The sequence below is a fragment of the Copadichromis virginalis genome, linkage group LG14 (genome assembly GCF_057382275.1).
Source record: "Copadichromis virginalis isolate Kocher_CV1m ecotype Utaka linkage group LG14, C_Virginalis_male_GT1.1, whole genome shotgun sequence".
NCBI classification, from domain to species: Eukaryota; Metazoa; Chordata; class Actinopteri; order Cichliformes; family Cichlidae; genus Copadichromis; species Copadichromis virginalis.
The window spans coordinates 41,993,810-42,001,309 of NC_140631.1; the positions used below are offsets into that span (position 1 = coordinate 41,993,810).

General features: G+C 47.3%; 1 protein-coding gene across 3 annotated transcripts in view; it reads left to right on the forward strand.

The window, feature by feature from the left end:
- The window catches only part of exoc3l2b (exocyst complex component 3-like 2b), a 40,597-nt gene that overhangs the window by 3,151 nt on the left and 29,946 nt on the right, over positions 1-7,500 (forward strand). Inside the window, exon 1 of one of the 3 annotated variants that reach the window (XM_085431009.1) lies at positions 4,511-4,665. The exons of the other annotated variants lie outside the window; for them this stretch is intronic. The gene's annotated coding sequence lies outside the window, so the exon portion shown is untranslated. Of the gene's footprint in view, positions 1-4,510; positions 4,666-7,500 lie in introns of those variants that run through there. 3 annotated transcript variants of the gene reach the window in all.

Here is a 7,500-nt window from a genome sequence, read left to right on the forward strand (position 1 = left end):
TGCCATTTTTGTGGAAGAGTTTCGATTCTCGACTCCTTGGCCAGTGAAACTGGAAGAAACAGCAGCAGCAAAAACAAAACCACACTGACTGTACGGACTTCTCTCTTTGTGCCCCACTGACCTGAAACCAGCTCTTTTATTAAATCTGCAGCTGCTGACTCGGCTGCGCAGCTTTCCCTTCACATCGACCGTTTCACAACGCTGGTGTGAAATTTTGGAGAGTCCGGCGCAGATCTGGAACAAGCTGAGACGTATCTGTTTGAGTCATCGAGCTCTTTGTCTCTGGGATTTTCTCTCATGAAACTTGCATCCAAAGATTCGTCCACAGTGAAGATGATCAACACTCACGTATGACATTTAACACAAACATGAACCATCTCAGCCAGGTTCTTATCTGCAGCTGATTCAGGGTGGTGGGGGGGACAGGTGACTCTCAGGGCTAACACAGAGAGACAGACAACCACTCACACCCACACCCACAGCCCGTTAGCCCAAGCCCACGCATGACTGTGGGAGGAAGCCACAGGAGAACCCAGCCAGCCAGTGGATTCAAACCCACAACCTTCTAGTGGCAGCAGTGCTGACCACCCCGTGCTCCTCCTCACGGTGGGATGGGTGATCCTCGCTCTCTGCTCAGATTTAAGTTCCCACTCCCCTGATGGAGCTCCTCCCCCTCGCCGTGTCTGCGATTCTTCCACGACGCTGTGGAGGTCATCACAGAGCAGCCAGCTGATCTGAGATCAGAGAGAAGGACTGATGCTGAGCTGCAGTTTGATCAGATAAAGGACTCACACAGTTTTAAAGGTCGGAGACGTAAGAGTTACCAAAAAGAAGCACTAAGGAGGTTAATCGGGTATTCATCGACCCTCAAACATCTGTGAACATCTGTGATTGATCATTGACAGCACATGTCATCATCATTAAAGGATCCAGGAGGATAACTGCACACGCTCAGGAACACTTCCAGAAACCAGCGTGGAGGTTACAGCTCCATCATGCAGAGAAGAAGCCACATGTGACCACGATGGAGAAACAGCCTCATCTCCTCTGGACCAATGCTCCTTCAAAACTGATCCCAGGTCAGATGAATCCGGTGCATTCGGCCGAAAACTGGAGCCACGTTCTTGTTCTGTTTATAATTATTTATTCCACATTTGTGCGGCTTGTCGACGTCAGCTGGGTGTGAAACAACGTTTAACCCAAACCGTTATCACCTCATAAAACACGCGGACTTTCTCCTCCCGTGATGCGTTCCAGGTGCCTCGGAAAACTGAGCTTCTTTGCTGGAGCGAGTCGTTTCAGGAAAATGAAACAAGGGGAAAAAGAGGAACGATTGATCCAGAATGTGTTGATCAGAAGTGAGGAAATCATGGAGACTGCGGTGAAAGGTCATCTGTGAGTGAGGGCAAGGTCACCGGGGTCAGTGTGTGTGTGTGTTTGCTTTGACTTGTGTTGAAAGCAGTTAATGAGTACTGTGAGACCTCTTTTGTGAGGTGTTTACCAGCTGATGGATGACTCCCAGCCAGGAATGTAACACACACACACTCGTTTTCATATATTAGCGGGGACCTCTCATCGACATAGTGCTTCCCCTACATGCTCACCATAACCATAACCTAACTGTAACCCTGACACTAAGCCACACCTTGAGCCTCAAACATTACCTTCAAACTCGTGGGGATGGACACTTTGTCCTCATAAGTGACTTTTGGTCCCCACAAGTATAGTAGCATGTCAATTTCTGGTCCTCACAAAGATGTCTAAACACGTACACACACACACTTCAGAGGACATTACACTGACTTCCATTTGCTTCCTGCAGACTTCAGACTTTCCCTTGAGGTCTAACTTTAGCTCTCGCGTTCTTGGTTTAGTGAAAAACAGAAAGAACAAAGGAAAAGTCCAACAAAGAAAGAGTAAGACAGGAAGTGAGTGTGTATGCTGTTGAATTAGACATGAAAAGCTGAGTGTTGGTGTTTCTCTCCACCTGTGCTCATGCGTATATACTCGCTGTGCTGTTCCAGCAGCTGAGGTTGACCTGATCTGTAAGCTGCACAGTGGAGCTGGTGGTGTCCCTGTCAGACTGGAGGCGTGGGGGGAGACTGCTCTCAGTCATTTATTTAACAAATATCCTGATAAAACTGCACCAGACACACAGATTTAGACACAAAGCTAAAACCTGAAGGGGGGTTTGTGGAGTAAACAGTCAAAGGTTTTCCTGCTAGTATGAGGTGAGAAAGTACAAACAGCACTAATGAGACTAATAAGACTGTCACAACACGCTTCACATGTATTAAAGATCAGTGTGTTCCAGCAGACGCACAGTCTTACGTTCATGCTTCAGCTGTGGCCAATCATGGCCTAAAAATCAAGACAAGCTAACGTTTAAAACAAACCAGAGCCGACCTGATTGGCTGAGGGCGGCGGTTTCAGAGTTCAGGAGCTACAACCTCAAAGCATCTTTTCCAAGCGCGTGAGAGTCTCATCAGCAGCTTTCATCTGCAGCAGGACAGGAACTGATCACATATCCGTGCTTTACTGAAGCAACTGATGAACAGTGTACACGCACGCACGCGCACGCACACACACACACACATGCACGCACGCACACACGCACGCGCACGCACACACACACACACGCACACACAGTGTGATTTTGTTGCTGCTGAATGAAAAGTGACCGTTTTCTGTGAGGAGGCAGCGTGACTTTGAGAGTGAAAGTCAGAGTGTGACTTTAGGCAGACCTGAGGGGGGAGTGGCCTCGAGCGGATCGCTCTGTGTGTCGGTCCTGAGGTGAAGGTGATTTCAGCCCGCTGTGCTGAGTCCGAGGACTCTCTGGTGCTTCCCGTCTGTCTCTGCTGCTGCGAAAAGTCTCCAATGCCCCAAAACAAACACGGGAGAGAAACGCAGCAGCACACACGGAGCAAACTGGTGATTAATGTGTTTGGGGCAACAAATCCACCAGATCAGGAACACAAAATACAAATCTACGGAGGGCCAGGGGGAAAAACATCACATCTGACAAAAAACAAAAGTTCCAGCATGAATTTAAAAGGTATCGACAGTTCTCCTCAGCCACAGGGGCGCGGATAGGAGGGGGGCAGGGGGTGGCACCGCCCCCACTGAATCGTGATACCACAGGATGAGAGCGAGGATAGGACCTGCAGGAATGTAACTGAGTACTTTGCTCAGGTTTAATGTACTTGTACCTCATTTAGTATTTCCATGTTATACTTACAGCGTTTCCTGCATGTCCTGAGTATAATCACTGCACCTCGTGGAGCTTTTGTTGCTTATTATTTGGCAAAACAATTACATCAGAATCAGAATCAGAAAGGGGTTTATTGCCAAATGTTGAGCAGGTTTACAACATTAGGAAATTGCTGCGGTGCTTCAGTGCAAACATGCTGTCATAAATAGCACTTAAATAGACATGGAAAAAAATAAAAGTAGGGATAAGAATTAAAAGTGCTACGTGGAAAGATATGTGCATGAGATATACATGAGATATATACATGAGAATAAGAATTAAGAGTGCTACGTAGAAAGATATATACATGAGTGCAGGTGGTGATCAGTGCCAAACATGGAATGATGCAGTGACACAGCGTAGGGTCATGTGTTAGTGGCGGGTACAGTCATATGGTTATTGTTCATGTGTCCAACAGCAGAGGGGAAGAAACTGTTCTTGTGGCGAGAGGTTCTGGTGCGAATGGACCGGAGCCTCCTGCCTGAGGGGAGCAGGTCAAACAGACTGTTGACTGTTTGACCTACATTATTATAGACCGAGCTACTGAACAATAAGTCATTAAAATAATTAGAAAATGCTGAATTAAAGAGATTTGCACTTTAATAAATCAGAAATTCTGATACAGTAATGCCATATATTTACTTTAGTTACAGATGTGAACAGTTTGTTTAAATCAGGTCTAAATGTTTTTTTCCACTTTGTAAAACAATCCTGAGATCATGTTTAAATTCTTATAGTTTTATCTTGTCACATAATAAACAGGACCAGGGCTGCATACGTGCTTCAAAACTCCAGTTTAATACAATTATTCAGTATTTCGGACTAAATATTCAGAGTTCCTGTAACCCCCCCACCCACCCCCCGTGCTGCATTCTTGGCCTCTTTGTTACGCTGTTGTTGAGCCTGCGGTGAGCGGGATGAAAGTGCTGATGGTCGCACATCAGCGGGACGCCGCCGAGTCACCGGCGAGTCTGATCGCTGAAATGAACAGTGTTGGTTTGTGTGCCAACTGTGACGTCAGCACAGTGTTTATGACCCGCAGCACCCGACCATCATCATCTTCATCATCATCATAACAACAGCAATTATAATAACAAAGTCAGTTTGTTTTCATGGATTCATTAGACTTGTGTGTGTGACACACGTCATATATGATATTATCACAGCGATAAAGCGTCAGCGGTCTCTGACCTATCACTGCGCAGCTCCCGTTGCGATTGCGAAATTTCCGGCCGTGCCTGAAGGCAGCACCCCCTCCTCCTCTGTGCGTCTTCAGTCCCAGAGCCGCAGCTTTCTCCTCAGAGTGAGTCGAGCTTTTCTGCGCTGTCTCTTCGCCCGGTGTCCGGCTCCTGGACGCCTCAGCCCGGCTCCTGGTGACAGTGTGACCCGCCGCTCCGCCACCATGTCCCCGCGCTGTGAGTAACGAACACCCGCTGATGGAGCAGCGGACACGGAGAGTTTATTATCTGTTAGAATGATTTCAGATGCAGAGAAGTGAAAGTTTTCGGGGTTTTGAGCAGAAACTAAACATGACTGAATTTAAAGTGAAGATTGGATTTAATTTATTCGGATCGATCAGTGATATTAGAAAAGACAGGAAGTGACACTTTGTACTTGGCAGCCGTAAAAGTGAAAAGCAAAGACTTTTAGCTGAAACTGGATTTGTGGGTATTTGCAGTAAATGTACGTGCGGCCCATTATTGACGGTTCCTGGCAGCTTGTGAGTCTGCTTCTTTAGAGGTCAGCTGAGGTCAGAGGTGTTTCTGCTGCACTACAGCTCCCTCTGAGTCCTGAAGCTGCAGTCCACAGTCTGAGGTAGCAGGTGTGACCGTGGCAGGAAACGTCACTGATTAACTGAGTGCAGGTGAAAGATTGCTGCAGATCACAGGTCCACGTGAGCCTCCTGATGTCTCCGTGGGTGTTGTACAGCTCACTGGGGGACTTTTTCGTGCTGCTCTCTGATTGGCCTGAGGCTTCTGCTCCTCCTTACATGTGTTTTTAAAAATTCTTTGATTTCTTTAGAGCAGCTTTGCATGATTCAGAGTTCAGAAGAATCCTTCTCTTTCTTAACCTTTGTCCGAAACCACCTGTTTTAGTTTTAGCCCCTCCCACTACAACCACGGGTCCTTTGAAGCCAGCTTCTTATTGACTCTCTCCTGCAGGTGTGCCCACGGATGACCATATCAGGGGTTGCCCCTCTCGGTGACGCCTGTGGAGAAGTTAGTGTTTAGAGCAGTTACACCGACCCTGCTGAACAAAGATTTGCATCTGTGCTGATTACAGAGGACTCTGTTTAAACCTGCAACAGCGTTTATTTTCAGTACAAACAAGGTGAAGTCAAACAGCGACAGGTACAGAGCAGCGTGATCACACGGCGTCACCATGACGACAGAGCCCAGCAGTGTCAGAGGATACAGGCTGAAGCCCCGCAAACTCAGAAGTCAGTGAACGCAGCACGTTCCTGCTTTTTCCCATTAGTGCTGCAAACAAACAGAAGAATGCAGACTGATCAAAGTCCAGGCTTTGTCTTTATTTGTCCTTCACACCTTTCTTTTATCGTTGCTTCACCTCCCTCCTCCTCCTCCTCCTCATCTTTATTCAGCTCAGTTGTTTCAGAGGCTGAAACGCTGCAGGCTTTTAATGAAGCATTAAGAAACTGTCCACTGTGATGGAAACATGGACGCTCCTCCCCCGCTGCTGACTGTCACATTTTAACTTCCTGTTGAGCCATGTGCAAAAACAAAGCAGATATGACAGATCTATGAACTTCAGTTTCTGTGCGAGCCCTTCTGCCCTGCAGAGGAACTGTTTTGACCTTTGACCTCCCTACTGTCGGGCATCCAAACTGCTGATAGCCTGCTGATGACTCCAAGCTGCGATCTTAACCGAGTAGTTTTTTGCTCACAGCCAAACGTCGAGTAAAACAAAGTAATAAAAAACGTGAAGACCAAGCCTGAAAGCGCGCCAGCTCTCCGGACGTCTGATAAAGTTTATCGCCGCGTATATTAAAGCTGCTCAGTTGTGGCAAACAGCCTAATCACAGTGATTTGGTCGGTATTGCAACGTCCGTTATTTGACGTGATTATTCATTAACCCAACAGGCAGATATGGAACTTAAGACGCTTCCTTTCCAGGTATTTCTTTTAAATGTGACTCAGACAGCTGGAGTGCAGGTGGAGGAGGGCGCAGGAACACATACCTGTGTTCCATCTTTTGCACATCTTTGAAAACAAGGTTCTTTTATTTTGAAAATTCATTATGTGTCTGGCTTCCTGTCCTCCTCATCTGCTCTGTGCAGGCAGATGTGCAGATTTGTTTCCACTGATACTGCAGCACGTCTGATGGCATTGTGACAGTTGTGTTCAGTGTCAGGTCAGCTTGGGTGGGTTCTGGTTCTCAGGCTCAGACCAGTGAGTGTTTTTCACCCTAACGTCCGTCTCGCAAGGCGGAAAGGTCACCTGCAGCTCCGGCTGTTGGAACAGTATTCGAGGACCTCGGTAACGAGGGATCAGGGCGAGAAACATCAGAGGAAACCGCAACACTCTTGCTCCACCAGCAAAGGATCTCGAGCTGGTTGCCTCCCAGTGAGGAGGCTGCTGGTTAAGCGAGTGTTTCTGCAGGTGGGCGTGAGAGAAGGATACAGGGACCCTGTGATGGATTTTGATGGTGATTATTTCTGATTCGGAGCTGTTCAGTTTCAGGACATTAGCCTACATTCATGCTTTTAACTGGCTGTTGCTGTGATTGGTTGTTTTGCTGTCAGGAGGTTTGATCGTGTGCTTTAAAAGGCGTTTGCTGTTACCTGTGGACGTTCGTCTGGATGAACTGAAGCAGTTGGTGGTTAACCAGATAACCAGACCATGTAATGGTAACCAGCTGCTAACCCACTCCTGCTGCTACCTGTTAATACGTACATTGTGGTTCGGACCTGGATATTTAGCTAAGGTTGGAGCTGGTTGAAAAAGTCCACAAAGTTTCAAACGTGGAAGCAGCTCAGCGTTACCTGCTGACCGTCCTTCATCTGACCCGTAACAATTAAACAAATAAGTGCTTTAAGAGGAAGTGCTGTCGTCTAACGACATAACAACCAATCAGAGCGTAGCTTTCACCCCACTGATCCAGCTGAGTGCTAACCCTTCAGCTGTTGACTCATGAGGACACAGTGAGCTGTGACCATAAACCAGAACTATGGGAATTCAGGCATGTGCAAACAGACTGACGGGTTAGATGCTGGCCCGTGGACGTTTTAT